The sequence below is a fragment of the Grampus griseus genome (genome assembly GCF_964374135.1).
Source record: "Grampus griseus genome assembly, chromosome: 10".
NCBI classification, from domain to species: Eukaryota; Metazoa; Chordata; class Mammalia; order Artiodactyla; family Delphinidae; genus Grampus; species Grampus griseus.
In genome coordinates, this window is record NC_139004.1 from 64,977,293 (window position 1) to 64,996,568 (window position 19,276).

Sequence of the window (19,276 nt, forward strand, 5' to 3'; positions counted from 1 at the left end):
CAAAGCAGCCTCTTTAGGGACTTCACTGGTGGCGCAGTGGTACAGAATCTACATGCCAATGCAGGGGACAGGGGTTCAAGCCCTGGTCCAGGAAGATCCCACATGCCGCAGAGCAACTAAGCCCGTGCTCCACAACTACTGAGCCTGCGAGCCACATCTACTGAGCCCATGCACCGCAACTACTGAAGCCCGCGCACTCTAGAGCCTGTGCTCCACCACAAGAGAAGCCACCGCAATGAGAAGCCCATGCACTACAACGAAGAGTAGCCCCCGCTTGCAGCAACTAGAGAAAGCCCACGCGTAGCAACAAAGACCCAACACAGCCAAAAAATAAACTAATTTTGAAAATAAATAAATAAAGAGTTTAGCTGGTGTTAATCTCTTCCTTTCAGAGAGAACGCCCATTGGACTCAAGGATTAGGAATCAATAAGCTTTCCTATATGCAAAGAGCAGAATACCAAAGCTTCTGATTTCTCACCTGGCACTACCTTCTCATTACAGAAGCCCTCAGGAGGGCATGTGCTGTGAGGAGTCCCAAGACAAAACACAGGCAATCAGCTCGAAGGATGAGTACCTTCCAGCTATTCCAGACTCTCTCCGGAAGGTGGAGCTCTGAGATGCTTGGCCACGCAAGCCCTTTAGGTTTATAGAGACCAGTTCACACCAGTTTTTCAGTAGTGAAAAAGACATCTTGAGTAAGAGCAACACCAAAGGAAAGCTACTGACTCATGATCGGTCTGCCAGTACCCAAGCAAGAACCAGGTACCATAATTATTAAACTGTGAAAGCACAAGATGCTCCCCATGGGCCAGACTTTAGAAACACAATTCAAACCTTTCATAAACGTGTAAAACTCCTTTTGTTACTACAGCAATGCTGACACCAATGCAATCCCTTTCCAACTCTGTTCAAGACTCCTTAAATGTATTCAATTAAGTAGAAAAAAAAATCGCTCTCCAGGCATCTCTCTTACCCATTCCCCACCTCCAGCGAAAAATCCAAAACAAAAACTGGTCCTTCATGGCAGCTCTCTGGAGTATGGTTCGTGGGTGTGGCTGGAGGCTGAAAAGCCCAGTGAGGTTCTATACCTCCTTCTCCCAGGTCTCCGGTGTGTTCATTAGCTGCTGGAACCTTGACACGGAACCTTGCCAACCCTCCCACCAGCACCCAACTCTGGCAGTCCACAGGACATTGCTCCCCGGAGAAGAATCATCATCTTAGGTAGAGAGACAAGGAAAATAAGGCCCTTTCTCGCCTGTGCCAAGCCTGATGACAGAGGAAACTCCTAAATGGTAGAATTAGGGAGAAAACTGATCCTGTAGTGAGGTGGAGCCAGATTCTAGTCCCAGTTCTGCCATTCAATTGCTTGGAGGAAGATTCCAAGTCCCTGCTCCCTTTGGGTTCCAGTTTTCTGGTAACCAGCAGTTTGTTTTAATCAAATAGGAAAAAACAGTAAAAATCATTGCATTGCACATAATAAGGTTAAGTCCTGTTTTGTGATTCTTTGATTTCAATTATGTTCAATCTCTCAATATGAAGATAACTATGGCTTCTCTATACAACATACTTCTTACATTTGGGGCTTCAGACAAAGAAATGCAGCTTTTGTTCTAGGGTCCCTTACAGACCCTATCCCTGTGGGAAAATGAAGGATCAACTTCCCAAGGATTACACCCCAGATCAGCTTCTTCTCTAGTGGCTTCAGCCTGGTCAGAAGAAAGAAAAATGCCCAAAGCATCTGCTCTGTTTCACTGCTACTCTTTTTCTGTTCCACATGTGGTTTGAGCAGTTGGATCTCTTAAAGGTTTTTAAACATCTGAGGTCTAAGGCCCAGTTTCCCAGGAATCCTAGAATATTAATGGTTACTGAGAAGTCCATGTGATGTATGGACCCTGAATCTAGTGAGACAGGGAATAACCATAAAACACTGGCTTCAGATTTAGCATCTATTTTAGCTTTCCAAATTGCCTCACGTTTGTCCACGAAACTATTGATAGGTAAGAAACACAGAACATGATTCATCCTAGGACAAGACACAGATTTCCCCCATATCAGATTTCCCCCATATCAAAACCAATTTGATAGCCCATCGCCCTAAATCTATCAAATTGGTTTAAGGATCTGCTGGAAACAATGCCTTAATAGTCTTAACTTATAAAATACTGCAAATAAAACAACTATGACTCATGAAAAGCCCTGGGCCCTTAGCTCACACATCTAGAATGTGGTTCATGAGGCTACAAATGGGCTCTGCTGGGGCTACATACTCTGCCTCAAGAAAAGCCCCAGGGTTGGGCAGTCACAGAAGATGGTGTGAAGCACACTAGCCCAATGGTGGACGAATAACCTTGACCATCTGCACCTCCGCTCCATGAGCCCAGAGCCACTGACCGCATCTGCACACATCCATACACAACCCATGACTATACCACCAGGGTCAGTCACTGGAATTCTCAAACGTTGCTGGTAGGAATAAAAGAAGTACAGCCACCTTGGAAAACAGTTTGGCAGTTTCTTATTAAGTTAGACATATACTTATTATATGACCCACTAATCCTACTCACACGTATTTACCTAAAAGAAATGAAAACAAATGTCCACATAAAGACTTGTACACAGATGTTCACAGCAGCACTATTCACCATAGCCAAAAGGTGGGAACCCAAATGTCCATCAAATGGGTGAATGAATAAACAAACTGTGGTGTATCCATATAATGGAATATTATTCAGCAATAAAAGGAATGTATTGATATAGCAACAACAAAGATTAATCACAAAAGCATTATGTTGGGCTTCCCTGGTGGCGCAGTGGTTGAGAGTCCGCCTGCCGATGCAGGGGATGCGGGTTCGTGCCCTGGTCCGGGAAGATCCCACATGCTGCGGAGCGGCTGGGCCCGTGAGCCATGGCCGCTGAGCCTGCGCGTCTGGAGCCTGTGCTCCGCAACGGGAGACGCCGCAGCGGTGAGAGGCCCGCGTACCGCAAAAAAAAAAAAAAAAGCATTATGTTAACTGAAAAAAACCATCACAAAAGACTATATACTGTGTGATTCCATTTATACGACATTCAAGAAAAAGCAAAACTGTAATAGCAGAAAGTAGAAAAGCAGTTGCCAGGGGGCAGAGGTAGGGGAATAGGACTGACTGCAAAGAGGTCCAAGAGAACTTTTAGGGGTAATGAAAATGTTCTATGCTGTGACTGGAACAGTGATTACATGGCTGCATAAATTTGTCAAAACTCATCAAATTATAGACTTAAAATCAATGAATCTTGGGGCTTCCCTGGTAGCGCAGTGGTTAAGAAGCCACCTGCCAATGCAAGGGACATGGGTTTGAGCCCTGGCCTGGGAAGATCCCACATGTCGCAGAGCAACTAAGCCCATGTGCCACAACTACTGAGCCTGTGCTCTAGAGCCCGCAAGCCACAACTACTGAGGCCGCAAGCCACACTACTGAGCCCACGTGCCACAACTACCAAAGCCCGCACGCCTGGAGCCCATACTTCGCAACAAGAGAAGCCACGACAATAAGCCCGTGCACCGCAAAGAAGAGTAACCCCCGCTCACAACTAGAGAAAGCCCGCGCACAGCAATGACGACGCAACACAGCCAAAAATAAAAAACAAATAAATTAATTAAAATAAATAAAATCAATGAATCTTATTGTATACAAATTATATTTCAATAAACAGCTTGAATTTTTTAATTTACAAAAGTTTCATAAGTACAAATTATTTTAATAATCAGAAAAGACTGTAATTAAAAGATATTAGCTGTTAAATAGGGTTTTTTAAAATAAATTTATTTTATTTATTTATTTTTGGCTGTGTTGGGTCTTCATTCCTGCACGCGGGCTTTCTCTAGTTGCGGCAAGCAGGGGCTACTCTGTATTGTGGTGTGCGGGCTTCTCATTGTGGTGGCTTCTATTGTTGCAGAGCACGGGCTCTAGGCACGCAGGCTTCAGTAGTTGTGGCACGCGGGCTCAGCAGTTGTGGCTTGAGGACTTATTTGCTCCGCGGCATGTGGGATCTTCCCGGACCAGGGCTCGAACCCGTGTCCCCTGCATTGGCAGGCAGATTCTTAACCACTGCTCCACCAGGGAAGTTCCAGTTATCTTTTTAAATTCTTGTAAAGCCAAAGCAAAAGCATACTTTACACACAAAGGAGAAAAACAGAAGCATAATGGCCCAATAAGCCTTGCAGTAAAACACCCATCACAAAAGAAAAATCAACAGCAAATCTGCTCCAATTATACTAGCTTTCTTGTTATTTCTCAAACATGCTTGATACATACCTACCTTAGGGTCTCTGTCCTTGCCATTCCCTCTGCTTGGTGCACTTTTCCCCAGATATCTCCCTGGCTCACTCTTGTACCTCCTTCAGCTCTGTATGCAAATATCACCTTTAATGAAGTCTTCTTTAGCCACCCCATCTAAAAGTGCCATATCTCCCCATCCACATTCCTTACACAACCATGCTTTATTTTCTCCTCAGCACTTATCACCACCTAACATACTATATGTTTTATTTGTCCTGTTTATTTTCTGTCTCCTCCACCCTGCCCCACCAGAAAAAAAAGTCCATAAGGTCAGACATTTTTTGTTGTTGTTGTTTGTTTGCGGTACACGGGCCTCTCACCGCTGCAGCCCCTCCCGCTGCGGAGCACAGGCTCTGGACACACAGGCTCAGCGGCCATGGCTCACGGGCCCAGCCACTCCGCGGCACGTGGGATCTTCCCGGACCAGGGCACGAACCCATGTCCCCTGCATCGGCAGGCGGACTCTCAACCACTGCGCCACCAGGGAAGCCCCCGGTCAGACATTTTTGACTGCTCTGTTTACTGCTGAATCTCCAGAGCCCAGAAGAGCACCAGCACCGAGTAAGCACTCCACAGGATGTGCCTCAAATCACTACTGCATCATGAATACCTGCTGCACACAGATCAACAGAGAACTCAAAAGGCACCCACTGCAATTATCCAAACCCACACCAACTGCACAGGGAGTACAATCGTTAAAAAGCGGCACGCCACACACTTTACAAAATGCATTCTGAGCATCAGCTGGGTATTAATTTTGCATTTATAATCTCCCACCTTATTAACTCTGCACTAACTGGGGAGTATAAATGAAGGACCCTGCACCTGAATACTCATCTGGGTCCTGCTGGTGTGGAAACATTTCATGTAAACAAAGCCTAAACTCTTAATCTAATGACAACCAACCTCTTGGAAAATTCTCTCTTGTAGAAAATCAGGTAGAAGAATGGTCACTGAAGAATAAACTTTTAAAATGTGGATACGAGAAGATTAAAATCCTATCATAGTTTGAAACAAATATACTAGTTAGAATTCAGAAATTCTGTGTTAGTATTGAGTTGACATCCCAAACACCCAAGGCTTTCAGGTTGCTAAGTTATCACTGAAAGATAATTATCCCCATCTTTTGCAGGCAAAGCAAAGAAAGGCCATGGGGTTGGTGCTGAGTATTTGCTGAAGGCCTTTTCAGCAATGCTGGTGGGTCTGCCATCCAGCTTCAAACAAGGTGTCTCTGCAAGACAGTGCAGGAGAAAAATTATCCCCTCCATGATCTGGACTTCTAGAAAAGCTGGGCAGCAGATAAGGCACAATCCCTGGTGACAAAATGAATAAACCAAAAGGAGATTTAGCAAAATAAAGCCAGGAAGGAAGAGAAGAAAGCTGTTAATGTTTGCCTTGTGGGAGGCACCAAGGAAGGTGGCTGACCAGACTGACCCATTTGGGTCATGGGTATATGGCATCAAACTACCACCAACCCCAGGAAAACTCCCACCACTGCTCCATAAAAATCAGGTCCTGGCAGGACATCTCTTTTACCCCAACGTGAACGCACTCACCTCCACATCCAGCAATACGAAAGTGTATGATGGACTATTAGGATACTATAAAACATTGTTTATCACTTTTATATTTTTAAAACAATCTGATATGCTCTTCAATTAAAAGGAGCAAGACACAGGGAATTCCCTAGTGGTCCAGTGGTTAGGACTCCATGCTTTTACTGCCGGGGCCCAGGTTGGATCCCTGGTCAGGGAACTAAGATCCCACAAGCCATGTGGGGCAGCCAAAAAAAAAAAAAGGAAGATACAAAATTGTATAATCTATGATATTAGCTGAACTATATCATAAGACTTACAGAGGAAAAGACTGGCAAGAAGTTCCAGCTTTGCCACTAAATTGTACACTCAGAAGTGGTTAAAATGGTAAATTTTATGTCATGTTCATTTTACTATGCACCAAAAAACCCTAAAAACAAAAATACCAGCTACTCACAGGGGTCATGGCTGCCCACCCCCTCCCAAGGCCCTGGAGTCACTGTATAAAAAAATGTTGAATGTCTTGAAGTCTCACAGCTGATATATGAAAAAAATTTGACACATGTTTCCCAAATTTGATGACAATCCTAAAAATTTACATGACATATGATGAATTGTGAGGCTGAAAGAAACTGTTCTAAGTTGTCAATAACAGAAAGCAGATGGGACTTCCCTGGTGGTCCAGTGATTTAAGAATCCGCCTTCCAAGACTTCCCTGGTGGTGCAGTGGTTAAGAATCCGCCTGTCAGTGCAGGGGATATAGGTTTGAGCCCTGGTCCGGGAAGATCCCACATGCCGCAGAGCAACAAAACCCGTGCGCCACAACTACTGAGCCTGCACTCTAGAGCCCAGGAGCCACAACTACTGAGCCCGTGTGCCTAGAGCCTGTGCTCCACAACAAGAGAATGAGAAGCCCACGCACCACAATGAAGAGTAGCCCCTGCTCGCCACAACGAGAAAGCCCATGCAGCAATGAAGACCCAACGCAGCCAAGTTAATTAATTAATTAAAAAAAAAAAAAAAAAAGAATCTGCCTTCCAATGCAGGGTATAGGGGTTCAATCCTTGGTTGGGTAACTAAGATCCCGCATGCCGCAACTAAGATCTGATACAGACAAATAAATAAATAAATATTTTTAAAAAAATAAATTTAAAAAACTGTAACAGGTGTTATCCTACAATAAATTTAAATGACAGCTAACAAATGAAATAAATTTATGGAAAGCAGATGACAATTAACCACCCTAGAGTAGTGACTATGTGATCTTTTTATTATTTACTTTATTTAAAAAATTTTTGGCTGCGATGTGTGGCATGCGGGATATTAGTTCCCTGACCAGGGATCGAACCTGTGTCCCTCGCAATGGAAGCGCAGAGTCCTAACCATTGGACCGCCAGGGAAGTCCCTATGTGACTTTTTTATAGAAAAATTATGACACTGCTGTCATAGAATGAGGCAGTCAATATGCTGCTCAGAAATGTAGGGAAAAAATACTGTACCATTGATTTTTGAAATGTGTAACTTTTTGTGTTTTCTTTTTTCAATCCAAACATTTACTTTCTTACATTATTGGGGTTTTTTTTAATTTTTTTTTTTGCGGTACGCGGGCCTCTCACTGTTGTGGCCTCTCACGTTGCGGAGCACAGGCTCTGGACGCACAGGCTCAGCGGCCATGGCTCACGGGCCCAGCCGCTCCGCGGCATGTGCGATCTTCCCAGACCAGGGCACAAACCCGTGTCCCCTGCATCGGCAGGCAGACTCTCAACCACTGCGCCACCAGGGAAGCCCTTTTTTTAAAAAAATTTTTATTGGAGTATAGTTGATTTACAATGTTGTGTTAGATTCAGGTGTACAGCAAAGTGAATCAGTTATACATATACATATATCCACTCTTTTTTTAGATTCTTTTCCCATATAGACCATTACAGAGTATTGAGTACAGTTCCCTGTGCTATACAGTAGGTCTTTATTATTTATCTATTTTATATATAGAAGTATATATATGTCAATCCCAATCTCCCAGTTTATCGCTCCCCTCCCCTTACCCCTGGTAACCATAAGTTTGTTTTCTACATCTGTAACTCTATTTCTGTTTTGTAGATAAGTTCACTTTCTTACCTTATTGTTTTCATAATTGTAAATTCTTTTGTTTAAAGATGGTTTTATAATTATATATCTATATAAATCAATTATATATATTTGTTACACTATATAAACTTTAGCCACCACAAAAGCTGGATCTGCCCAGTACTAAGTGGTAAGATTGTTATTCCCATCTCTTCCGTTTTCTGAATGTTCCAAACTTCTTGAAATTTTCTCGAACTCAGAGCATGTGTTTGTTACCTTTATAATTGGGAGTGAAAATATTAGGGGGAAAAATAATTCACTACGACTGAAATAAGAAACCCAGATGGCTGCTCAGCTCTTGAAGGTTTTAAACTCATCTGCCAAAAAACCCTGATGCAACCCACACTGCATGCTCAGAGTTCCACTCCATGATGGAGACCCTGGGAGACTGACCACATGTAAACAAGGGAGGATAATCACCTCAACACATCCTGTCCCTGAAATGTGTACAAGGTGCTGAAAGGTCAGAGGAGGAAGTGACCAACTCAATCTTCAGTGACAATGGGATACAACCATGTCAGAGAAAAGAGCTACCGTTTACCAAGCTGTTAGTCTGTTCTGTAACTCCCTCCCTCCTAACACAGCCTTCTGGAGTAGATACTAGGATCACTCCCACTACAGATGGGTGCACTGAGGCACCAGATCACCTAGGCCTCATCATGGAAAATGACAGGTACTTTGAGATGAAAGAGCACTGCTAAGAAGGCTGGAAAGGTCACCCCCATGTCATAGCAGGCACTGGCTCCACCAAAGCATGCAGCAGGGCCAGAGAGACAAGACACAGAAGCCTTCTATTAACTTGACACAAATGCCTGGGGTCCAACACCAGGTGTTCATTTCCCCCCCATCAGCATTTTATTCTTGTTTGTTTGTTTGTTTTTAATTTATTTGGCTGCACCAGATCTTAGTTGCAGCACGCAGGATAGGATCTTCATTGCTGCGTGCAGGTTCTTCCTTGTGGCACGCGGTATCTTTTTTAGTTGCAGCATGCAAACTCTTAGTTGAGGTGTGTGGGATCTAGCTCCCTGACCAGGGATGGAACCCGGGCCCCCTGCATTGGGAGCATGGAGTGTTAGCCACAGGACCACAGGGAAGTCCCTTTATTCTAGTTTTAATAAAGGAGAAACTACAAGTTGTAAGTGGAAGTATTTCAAGAAAAGTCACAACAATGCAGATCCTTCCACCAATTCTGAGGGACAAATGAAACAGCAGATTCTGTTCCAAAAATCCGGACAAGCTTTTCCATAAGGGAAACAGCAGCCTCTCAGAGGCTTCTCTGTCGAACCAGCAGCATGATCACACTGCCACATCTCTTTGCCTCATCAGACCAGATTTCTGGAATGAAAGACTAGAGCATCCCAATATGGAGGGGGACAGGGAGAAGGAGCTTTCAGCCTACCTAGAAATATATTCCTCAGTTACAATGCTTGAATTACAGAGTTTTAGCAATTTAAAAAGTTTTTCTAGCTAAAAGTAGAGCACTACTCCTTCAAGAAAATCTAAATTATTGATTCTAAGGTGTCACATGTCCCCTTTATCAGAATATCAAATTTACTTATAAATACCTAAATGTATTCCATACACACACCAAGAATTATCAGTCCTCCTTAAAAAGCCTGTTCCCCCCCCCCAAAAAGCCTGTTTCCTCTCTTCAAGGGCAATTTTCCATCTCCAGTCTCCTCCTCCTGATGCAGACTACAAATCCCACCATCATGTGGGAAACATACACAACAGGAACATGCAGAAGTGACCCTTGAAGACTATGGCCAAAATTGTTCTGAGCTCTCGATCTATGGGGGACTCTCCTACCTTAGTCATGGTTCTCTCATGTGCCAGTTAAGTAACAGTCCATTAGCTTCAGGCAAGATTATATGCTCCCTGCCTGTGGTCAACGTTTACCCCTGCTCATTTCTCAGCCAGTTCCCAAACCAGATGACACATGAACTCATCCTCTGAAACTAGTGGTGCCAAAAATGATTCAGTCCTCATGGCCAGCCACAGAACCCAGGCAGCCCCAACCCGCCCAGGCCAGCACAATGAGGGCTGTACCTGCTGGTAGAGGGACACGTGTGCCCTGCGCTACACCAGATCCTGTGCCCAGAGGGCACAACTTCCTCTGGGTCCTCACAACACCTCACTCAGGTAAATACTCCCCTCAGGGGTCTGCTAAGCATCCCAGGCTAACAGCATCAACATGGCAGCTTTGATCACCCAACTACTCTAACTACAGTCAGTGCTCCTCCATGACCAGCCGGGAAAAAAACGAGATATGGGAGTGAGAAAATTCCTGACACCACATAGGTCACGGCACTATTTTTTTTTTTTTTTTTTTGCGATACGCAGGCCTCTCACCGCTGTGGCCTCCCCCGTTGCGGAGCACAGGCTCCGGACGCGCAGGCTCGGCGGCCATGGCTCACGGACCCAGCCACTCCGCAGCATGTGGGATCTTCCCGGACCGGGGCACGAACCTGCGTCCCCTGCATCGGCAGGCGAACTCTCAACCACTGCGCCACCAGGGAAGCCCCACAGCACTATACCTTAACACATGACCATTCGTCAATCATCCTCTATGAGTCCTGGGACTTCTTTCCAAAATAAGGCACAGCAAAATATTAAAAACTTCTTTAGGGAAATCAAGTTCAACTGCACCCATAGTTCTGAAGCAAACTACACACTGACGCCTTTGGAATCTCGCAGCTTGCGAGAAGGGCAATGACTTCAGTCAGTCAACAGACGTGAGGATTGGGAGGGAAGGCCAACGGGGCACTTCCACTTTTGATATTTTACCACTATTCCCTTTCTTTGGCTCTATACAAAGAGCCTAAGGTATTTTCAAAGTAAAAACACTCTTTGAGAGTGAGATAAATCATTCCTGGGAGAGAGGTAGCCTGTTCCTTCCTTTCCCAGCCCTCATCTGCCCCAGATGTGTTGGCCATATCCATCAGTTTTTCACTGCCCAGAGTCTGTCAGGTGGCAGCTGGCACCTCTGCAAGGTCCAATGTTCCAAATGCGCCAGGAGCCTGCATCCTGGGCTTACCGTCCTCCTCTGGCCTCCCGATGTAGGTGCAGCATCCCAAGCCACCCATAAAACCCAGCACAGGTTCTACAAAGGGCAGGGGCAACTCAAAGAACCTAAGGGAGAGATATGTGTGTTCTCATGCTCCGATAAGGACACAGAGCAAGAAAAACCCACACCTTCAGCAGGGGGTTGGCAAGTACCTCAGCTGTCTCTCTAGAGGCACTCACCTTGGAGAACAGACACTGTTCGTGAAAGGACATCTTTCACTGCCTTATATGTAAAACCTCTATTCATAACAGAAGAAAAACTGAAAATGTTCAACAAGAACCAACTAACTGGGCTTCCCTGATGGTGCAGCGGTTAAGAATCCGCCTGCCAGTGCAGGGGACATGGGTTCGAGCCCTGGTCCGGGAAGATCCCACATGCCGTGGAGCAACTAAGACTGTGCGCCACAACTAGTGAGCCTGCGCTCTAGAGCCCATGAGTCACAACTACTGAGCCCGTGAGCCACAGCTACTGAAGTCCGCGCGCCTAGAGCCCATGCTCCGCAGCAAGAGAAGCCACTGCAATGAGAAGCCAGCGCACAAGGAAGAGTAGCCCCTGCTCACTGCAACTAGAGAAAGCCTGTGCGCAGCAACAAAGACCCAATGCAGCCAAAAATAAAAATAAATTAAATAAATTAAAAAAAAAAAACCTAACTTAGGTAGACAGTAATCTCAGCAACGTGCAAGTAAGTGCTTTAACAGTTACTGGTGTATGTTTTTCCTGTCAGGTTGCTCAAGTTCATAAAAACATACATTCTTTGGCCTGGTATACTTCATCCATCTCTCTTCTTCCTTTGTTGCTTACTCGGGCAATCTCTCAAGGAAACAGTATGATTATGTTTAGCACTAGAGCCAACAGATATAGGGTCCACACACCTCCACAGGCACCCTGTAGAAGAAGCTGAACTGTGAACTCTCGCTCATGAGAGGGGAAGGAGGAGTAAGGCACAGTCCACATATACCAAGTTTAAAGCACATTAAGCAAATGCGTACCAAAGTGAAAGCCGGCAGGCTTGGACTTAGGTTAATCCCAAGACAAATGTTGCTGCAGCCTCAGCAAAAACACTGAATTTGTTTAGACATGACCTGGGATCTCAATCAGAGAATGGGACAGATGAGAAGGAGGGAAGGTTATAGTAAAAATGCATATCCAATGTTAGTTTTATACTTGTAAAACAAAAATGGTCTATTATTCCTATAAAACAAACATTGCAGGGCAATGCAAGATTTCTGCATTCCCCAAGAGAGTATGACAAGCACACCCAGCCCATGGGGCCACCTCATTTCTGAGTGTGCAGCTGTGGATAGGAAAGCCCTGTGGCCCTGGAGCAGCTCATCTTAAAGATGAACAAGGCTCAAGGCAAGGGGCTGTGGTGGGGTTAAGACAGACTGATGTGGCTCGGGGGGTTTGCCTTTGGGATCCAGCTCAGGTATCGAGCAGGCACATTCTTGAAAACTAAGTGCAGAAATAACAACACTAGAGCCAAGTGTTATGCCTCCTGGTCTCTAACACATCTTATTCCATTAAAAGAAAAGTTCTACTCTTCCTTAGGCTTGGGATTGGACACTCAATTTCTACAAGTATATGTCTCAAGTAAGGTAAACAGATGGATACACAGAGAATGCAGGTAATACTAAATGATCTCCCATTTGATCAATCATGAGTTTCAGTTAAATACATTCACAAGACGAGTTAAAAAAAAATGCAGCAGTGCAAAGAAAGTTTTGTGAATTTGCCGTGACAGAGAGCAAGCAGAAGAGGCCCAGGCTGACTCCAGTTGCCCAAAGGGGCTTGTGAAAGCAGGTACTGGAGGCCTGTCTCCAAGTCAGAAAGGTTTCAAAAAAATCCAAAGCCTGAAATCCTTCAGTCCAGAGTGGGATGAGACTTCTGACCACCTTGCAGAGTGGCCAGGAATGAAAAGAACACAGGTAAAAGACGTAGCGCAGTGAGGGTGTTAGGCAAGGCAGCCGTAGCTCCTATCATTTTTATTTTTTGTGGGTGGGTGCTGTAGGTGTTGACCACATCACTTCTACAATGGCTACATTTCACTAGCACAAAATCAAATCAAGGCATGACTTTTCTGTTGTTACCAGGTGCTTATTTTGCTACCTGTTCTGACCTGGATACCACATTTAGAAGTTATCATCCTCCCAACGATTTCAGTCTTAACCAAGGGGCATTTTGTTGGCATAAAGAACAAAAACTCTTGGATTTCCCTGGTGGTCCAGTGGTTAAGACTGTGTGCTTCCAATGCAGGGGGCATGGGTTCGATTCCTGGTCAGGAAACTAAGATCCCACATGCTGTGGGGCAACTAAGCCCACGCACCGCAACTACTAAGCTCACGTACCACAACTACTGAGCTCGCACGCCTCAGCTAGAGCCTGCGTGCTGTAAACTACAGAGCCCACGTGCTCTGGAACCTACGCGCCACAACTACAGAGCCTACACACCCTGGAGCTTGCGTGCCACAACTAGAGAAGCCCGTGCGCCGCAAGGAAAAGATCCCACGTGCCGCAACTAAGACCTGACACAGCTAAAAATAAGTAAAATAAATAATAAATTATAAAATAAAATAAAATCTCCCTGACAAATTGAGGCCTGCCTTATACTTGGGTATAAATGGTGTTTTACCTATTCTTGGTGCCTGCCTTCATCTGTAAACTAGTCATGGTAGTTTTATGTAGGTGCCATAAGGTGGGAACAAGATTTAAAAATCTAGCCTACTGCCTGGCTTACATGCAACGCACTCCTCAAACGTGAGCTGTCCTCTGTCCACCATTCCAGTTCCTACAAAAAGTCCAATGGAAGATGGAGGCCAGAGGGTGGACTTGACAGTATAAGTGGATGAGGGCATGTTAAGCCTGCACTTTTCTGAGGCGGATGAAGAAACGGGGCTTCCGCAACAGGCAGAAGAATGGAGTACCAAGGGACATCCTGCTTAGCTCTTAAAAGAAGACATTTTTAAACTGGTTACAAGTGTGATAAAATGACCACCATTATTAGTTTGGGGTCTCTTTATCCTGTAGATTTTCTTCAGTGCATTTTTCTATTCTTTCCACAAATAGGATCAGGCTATATGTGTTGTTTTGCCTTTTTTTTCCCAAGTAAAATCAGCTTTAGTTTTCTCACCTAACTTTTAAAAAATAGTGATAAAATACTCACAATATAAAATTTACCATTTTAACTATTTTGGGGTATACAGTTCTGTGGCATGAAGTACATTCACACTGTTGTGCAATAATTACCACTATCTCCAGAACTTTTTCATCATCTCAAACTGCAACTATACACATTAAATAATAAATCCCACTCTCCCTACTCCCCAGCCCCTGGTAACCACCATTCAACTTGCTGTCTCTAATTTGAGTACTCCAGTTTCCCATATAAGTAGAATCATTCAATAGCTGTCCTCTGTTTTGCCATTTCCCCCCCAACTAAACTATATGACTTAGATATCTTGCTACATTTGTCTATATATGAGTCTTTTTAAAGGCTGTATAATAGTCACACAAAATCATAATGTATATATCGACTTCCCTACTGACACTATTTCCAACTTTTTTCTTACCACAATAATGCAGTGAGCATCCTTGTATCTGTCTTTGCACACCTGTGAAGTATTTCTGTACGAAAAAGTCCTAGAAGTAGAATCGCTGGGAGCATAGATTTTAAAAGATCTCACCCATTGTTTCACTCTGACCCAACCTATAAAGTATGTGAGCCACTGGATTCTGGAGTATGGTGGCGACATTTTATGTTAGGAAAATTAACCGGGCAGAGACAAGGAAAAACCTGGCTTCAGAAAGGCTCTGACTTCAACTGCTGGGCAGGGGGTGGTGGGAAATTGTCCTGACAGCCCTCAGGTTCTAGGGTCACCAAGACAACAGGACTGCTATCTCCAGACACCTGTCTCGGACCTCTTTAATGTTACCTCCCCTACTCAGTGGCATACATGGCAGGGCACACAGTCTCCTGTCTTCTCCACTGCACCCACAGAGCCAGCTGCCCTGCCCAGCCTACACAGAAGAACCAAGGAAGGAGGGGGAGGAGGTAAAGAAGCAGGACTTGATAGATGGCGAAGTGTAGCACACTGTCCTTAACCCTTGAGGGAGCAACAGACCCCCTAGAGAATCTGAGACAACTGTGGGACTCTCCTGAAAATTCACAGCCTCACTGAACTCTGCATACAATTTGTGGAGTGGGCAACTATGGACCCTATCTTCAGAATCCCTGATTCAGGGAATCAAATTAGAGGGATGAGTCAGATACTGAGTCTTCACAAGTCAGAACAAGGATGTTTTGTTCATGAAGTCAGAAACAGCTGAGAAGATAGTGAGTTGAGCTGCAGACACTTAAATATAAGGGATAATCAAGCAATCAAGAAGAAATGTACAGCAGACAGCTGGAAGCAGTGGGAGCGAAGCTTGAGTGAACTTAACTTGAAAACAGATTTGGGAATTACCTACAAAGGGAAGGCAGAAGGCACCCCAAGAGTAATGTGCAAAAGAAAGAAGAGCACTGGGTCGAGGCCCCCATGATTGTGAACAGCCTGTGAGCAGAGGGTGCAAGGTCAGTGTGAGAGAAGGAGGTCTGTAAGGAGACAAGGAGCAAAACATCTTCATCCTCCTGGAGGCCAAGGGTAAGAATCTCCTCTCTGTTCCACATGGAAAATCTGGACCACATGACACAGAGGGAGGAGGAGGGTCTTGCACTGTGTGGCCCTATAGGTCCCTGACAGCCCCCAGAGTTCAAGGTTTGGGGCTCACTTTTGAATGAGCCTTGGCAGTTCCAACACAACTTCTTCACTGAAAAGATATACAGGTGTGACTCCTTCAAAGCCAGCCACCAGAGTCAAAAGGTCTCAAGCACACAGTGTGATGAGCAAAAGCCAGCATATGGGAACCCCTACAGGATAAATGACAGTGTGAACAGATAAATTACAAAACAGAGTAAGCATATATAAATTTAAGAGACAAAAGAGACACTTCAATCAAATGCCATATGCAGACTTTATCTGGATCCCAGTTTGAACAAACAACTATAAAAAAATAATGAGACAATCAGGGACATTTGACCATGACTGAATATTTGAAAAAAAAATTAAGGAATTATCATTGTATTTTAGGCATAATAATGGTGTAAAAACCATGGGTAGCTCCTTGTCTTAGAGATACACTAATAATGTATAATGAAATACTTTTGGATAATATACACTTTGGGGATAGGTTTCCTAAAAAAATTCAGCTTTTTTTTTTTTTTTAAGGGGAGGGGAGGAAGGCAGAGTGTAAATGAAACAACATTGGCTAGGAGTTGGTAACTGCAGAAGCTGGTGATGGATGGATGGTTGACAAACCCAAACCAAGTATCCATCATTTTAGGAGACTCTTTTAGTTCAAATTCTGAGGTAAACGCTAAATTCAATTTTGGGGGAAAAGGCCCCTTCCTTGCTACCAGAATATATTACAAAACACTAGTATTACTTGTTACTTTTATTACTTGGTATGCAAATAGGCAAAAATATAATTTAAAAAACAAAAACATGCTTTAAAATGTAATCACATGAAAGCAATCATCTACTACACAAAAATGTGTTCAATTTGTCTAAGGTGATTACCCCATTAGGTAAAACAACGTCACTTAAAGGAAAAATTCTTCCCCAGTGCATCCTCTTTATGAACCAAACAATGGAAATTTTTCACCTCAGCAAGCTGGCCTCAGGGAGGCTCATCCCTGTTGCCTAGATACCGGTGATATCTCCCTACGGTGTTACCGAAGGCTCTGGCACCCCTTGCACCCCTCTGCAAAGAAGACTGGTTAAGGTTCATCAGTCAGAAGTTGTGCCTTCCTCACACATTCCACTGCTCAGACAGCTATGGGGCTGGTATACCATGTACTTGTCTGTCACCTGCGAAGCCTTGAAACAAAAAGAAGTCTATTACATTTGCTAAACTGGTTTTTACAATTGTATCAACTCCAGTCCTAGCTCTCATCCACCTGATTTCTAACAATTCCTGAGAATTTTATTCTAAAGTCACAAAGCAGGTCAACCAGCTGGAGTAACAGTTAACCGTTCAACTGATGTTTGCCTCCAGAAAAAGTTACTAAGTGATCCACTCACTGGCCTATTACATCAATATGATAAAGTATTCATTTTGCTCAGTTTCTAATTCTGGTAGTGGTTAAAGTTAAAACAATAACAATACTGCCCTGAAACTTCTCGTTAAATACTTAACACCAGATTACAGGATGCAATTACACAAACTCCACAGCAGCAATCTACGTAAATAAGCATTTTAGTTCACTTAAAATGTTACCCTGCTAAAAATGCTAATACAGCAACTAATTAAATACTAGAATTCATCAAAACTACTGTAATTATGGCGCTTTATACAAAGTATCATAAAACTTGTGATCTGCAACATTTCTGTTACCACTTTTTAGAAGTTTTAGTACTTAAAACTATTTTTTCAGATGATTTTATCTTATTCTTGTTCTATGTACATTTTGTTACCAAAATGCTTCATTCCAATCAGTGATTAGTTTTATTTCCCCGGTATTTAAGAGCACTAGATTTTACTGGTTTTTACATTTTCCTTTCACAATATTTGGACTCATTTTTCTGCAATTCGGCTTTCATATATGAAACTGAATAAAAGCCAAAAATGAAACAAATCATTAGGACGCAAAAGACAAAAAACAGTCTGTAATCCAACGTGAACGAAATGAAAGCTCCATCCATGGTGAAGCTTATCACTATTAAGAAGACGTCCCCGGATCCATTTTAGGACTTTTTGGGATAAGAAGGTTAGGTGTGCAGACTCCCCCACCAGACACCAGCTGACAAGCCCAACTGACATTCAACACTCAAAATGGCTGCACATCTGCCGGCCGCAGGTAACCGTACCTGAGGCGTTGGGCTGATTTCTCCAGCCAAAGACTCAAGGAGACCCCCGTCAATAACCCGGAAGATCGTGGCCACCAATGTCCTGGGGAGACCCCCTCAATGACCCAGGAGATCTCACCCTCTCCAATGACTGGAGACTTCAATGACAGAGGGAGATCCCGCACCACCAAAATATCCGGGAGACACCCCCCCCGCAATGACCAGGTAAGATTCTGCCCGTCAAAACCAGGGGAAATCGTCTCTCCCCAATAACCTGAAGAAATAATGCCTCTCTCAAATGACCCGGGGAAATCTGGCCCCACAAGGACCCTGAGAGATCTCTCCTACTCCCATCATCGCGGGAGAGCCCCTCCCAAAAAACCCGGGAACACCGCTAATGACCAGAGACCTCGCTCCCCGACGACCCGGAGAAACCCTCCTCCAAAGTCCCTGGGGCGGCAGAGCGGTAGGCCGAGCAGACCGGGCGTTACCTGCTACCTCAGCCGGTCCCGCGGAGCTTCCGTCCTATTGTTTCTCTCCCACCAAGATGGCGGCCGCTGCGGCGAGCCCCGCCCCCCGCGCCTCACTCCCGGAGCCCCTCACTATTGGCTCGCACAGGGAGCCCAGCTCGCGGACTGGGCGGCCCAAAAAGCGCTGTTGCTAGGGCGCCCGGATTCGTTGTAGTGGCTTCCGGAAGGGGCGGTGCATGGGGCGGGGTTAGCGAGAGAGGTGGAGTCTTGTCTGCCTCGATGGGAGAGAGTGGCCAAGGAAGTCAGGTTGGGTGGACAGGTGGGCTTCGAGCCCAGGGGTGCAATACGGGATGCCAGGGGTACAGATGGGTCAGCCAACTGTACCATTTTTCCTGGGTCCCAGCGGTTTCCTGGAGTGCAGGACTTTCAATATTAACATTGAGACAGTCTGCAGCAATCTGGGAAGTTGGTCACCCTAGCAGATGGATGGACAGAGGACCGGATGTGGCTGGACGGAAAGATGGACAAAAGAGTGGCTGTAGACGGTGGATAAAGGGCGGTTGTATGCACAGGTGGACAGATGACTGGATGTAGATGGATGGACAAATGACTCGATATAGAGAGGTGAACAGAGGAGTGGCTGTATAGTCCTTTGTGGACTGGTGGGTGACCCAGTGTCCAACCCAGGTTCCACCAAGCTCCACACTACAGAGCTTGTCTGAAGCTCGTTTGTTCTGGGCCCTGTGTTAGCCAGAAGGTCTCCCACCTGAGTTAATATCATTGTGGCTGGCAAAAGCAAGGGAGGATGGGGATGCTTCTGAGAGTGGGTAGAGCCTCCTACCTGTTCTCTGCTCTTTTAAAAAATCCCTGTGTGCTGGC

General features: G+C 44.8%; 1 protein-coding gene across 1 annotated transcript in view; it reads right to left on the bottom strand.

Moving 5' to 3' along the window:
* Positions 1-18,481, bottom strand: part of IP6K2 (inositol hexakisphosphate kinase 2) — a 29,134-nt gene extending 10,653 nt beyond the window's left edge. Inside the window, exon 1 of the mRNA XM_082664533.1 lies at positions 18,419-18,481. The gene's annotated coding sequence lies outside the window, so the exon portion shown is untranslated. The remainder of the gene's footprint in view (positions 1-18,418) is intronic.
* Between the last annotated feature and the right edge of the window lie 795 nt (positions 18,482-19,276).